This window comes from Zootoca vivipara, chromosome 17 (genome assembly GCF_963506605.1).
Source record: "Zootoca vivipara chromosome 17, rZooViv1.1, whole genome shotgun sequence".
NCBI classification, from domain to species: Eukaryota; Metazoa; Chordata; class Lepidosauria; order Squamata; family Lacertidae; genus Zootoca; species Zootoca vivipara.
The window spans coordinates 16,855,090-16,857,517 of NC_083292.1; the positions used below are offsets into that span (position 1 = coordinate 16,855,090).

General features: G+C 48.8%; 1 pseudogene; it reads left to right on the forward strand.

Moving 5' to 3' along the window:
* The first annotated feature begins 581 nt into the window (after positions 1-581).
* Positions 582-2,107, forward strand: LOC132591343 (trafficking protein particle complex subunit 2-like protein; annotated as a pseudogene).
* Positions 2,108-2,428: the final 321 nt, after the last annotated feature.

The window sequence follows — 2,428 nt, forward strand, 5'->3', positions numbered from 1 at the left end:
CGCCGCGCCAGAATAAACCGGGAAAAAACAAAAAAAAAATCCGTTTTTTCAGCTGGGAAAACGGGGATTTCCCGGCGAATACGGGAGACTTGGCAGCTATGCCCAGAAGTACCGGAAAGGGTCACTTCCGGGTTTCTCCGCTTGCACATGCGCAGAAGCACCAAATTGTGTCACACGCGTGCACAGACGCAGCGCTGTGGGATACAAACACTGCGGGTTGCGGACGTGCCTCCATCACGGATTACGTCCGCAACCCGAGGTTCCACTGTACAGTCAGCTTTGCTCAATTCATGGTCTCTTCCAACTCTTCTATGGTTTTGTGATTCACATTTAAGCATTTGTCTGGTGTTGTCTTCAAGGGCAGCCCTACGTAGAGCGCACTGTAGCAATCCAATCTGGAAGCTACCAGTGCACAGAGCGTGACAAAACAATCCAATCCAGCAAAAACATGAAAAGGATTGTTTGGCTTGATCCAGCAGCCAGAACCTTCTTATGTTCCTAAACTACACATAAATCTTCTGCTCAGGACCATGTGATTCCCCGCTCCCATCCTCTTCATCCCCAGGATTTCTTTCTCCAAAATGGCTGTTTCTATTGCTGTGATCGCCAAGGAGAACTGTCTTCTTTGCATCGAGAGTATCCCAACAGAAGATGAACTGAAGTTTCACTTCAGGGCCCACACATCTCTTGATGTTGTGGATGAGAAAATATCTGCTATGGGGAAAGCTCTTGTGGACCAGAGAGAGCTCTACCTGGGGTTGCTCTACTCAACTGAAGGCTACAAAATACCGGTATTGTCAGGGGCTGGAATGAGGAGGAATGGTGGAGACCGCCTCCCTCCCTCTGAACCTTCCTGAGAAGAGGAGGACAGTACATATTTACAAAAGTGGTTTGCAGAAGGTCATAGTTTAGAGGCTGCGGAGGGGAGAAGCTGGGGAATATTGGGAGAGGAACAGCAGGAAGAAGACGCACCAGGAGAGAGACAGCTGACAGACTCAGTGTCTTTAGAAAGCATTGCTGACCCCCCATCTCCCAGGACCTGGTGGGCATTGAAAGGAGGAGAACAGAAAGCTCAGAGGCAGAATGCACAGATCAGCTAGTGCAGGGATGATGTAGAATAGGAGGGATGGAGGGGGTGGGACTTTACTCGGAGCAACGCCATTACTGCAATGGAGAGGCACTTTTCAAAGCCCCCCCCCCTCTGAATATTGAATAAAGGACTTGGTAAGAACTCTTCTTGTTATCTACTTCTTGGCAGCCCACCATGGGAGGGATCAGATTCCCTGAAGCCTGACAGGTATATGGCTATACCTGACCAATTCCAAGGTGAATTTTGCAGTGGTGGTGGATTCATAGAATCATAGAGTTGGAAGAGACCACAAGGGCCATCCAGTCCAACCCCCTGCCAAGCAGGAAACACCATCAACGCATTTCTGACAGATGGCTGTCAAGCCTCCGCTTAAAGACCTCCAAAGAAGGAGACTCCACCACACTCCTTGGCAGCAAATTCCACTGTCGAACAGCTCTTACTGTCAGGAAGTTCTTGCTAATGTTTAGGTGGAATCTTCTTTCTTGTAGCTTGAATCCATTGCTCTGTGTCCGCTTCTCTGGAGCAGCAGAAAACAACCTTTCTCCCTCTTCTATATGACATCCTTTTATATATTTGAACATGGCTATCATATCACCCCTTAACCTTCTCTTCTCTAGGCTAAACATACCCCGCTCCCTAAGCCGTTCTTCATAAGGCATCGTTTCCAGGCCTTTGACCATTTTGGTTGCCCTCCTCTGGATACGTTCCAGCTTGTCAGTATCCTTCTTGAGCTGTGGTGCCCAGAACTGGACACAGTACTCCAGGTGAGGTCTGACCAGAGCAGAATACGGTGGTACTATTACTTCCCTTGATCTAGATGCTATACTCCTATTGATGCAGTCCAGAATTGCATTGGCTTTCTGGCACTCAGGGACAACAAAATATGCAGTATGTTCAGGAAGCTGCATAATTCCTTCGCAGATGTCATGTGCAACCCCTTTTTATAATCCTGGGTACCAGATCCAATCCAGGGCCTTTGACAACATAGTGAGGTCCATGATGGTGCAAGTTAGTTGAAGCTTCTGCCTCTTCCTCCAGCTGCCTTCCCCGAGACAACTTGCCCCTGTACAGAATTGTTTGTTGTGTATCTTCTGCCTTCCAAAATCCCACATTGTTGGCACATTTTTGGGCATCAAAAGATTGCTGCACTGTACATGAGCTAGAGACCAGCCTGGGCATGGAAATAACACAAGGCCAAGAGGCGGCATCCTGCTCCAGAGATGCTTCAAAGCTGGATGAGTGGCGTTTGCAGCTAATTGGATCCAGAGGCCGTCAGTCATCTCGGGGGTTCATGTGTCTGAGCTCGCCTCCTTTCCCCCAGAATCTTTCCGCCCTCTC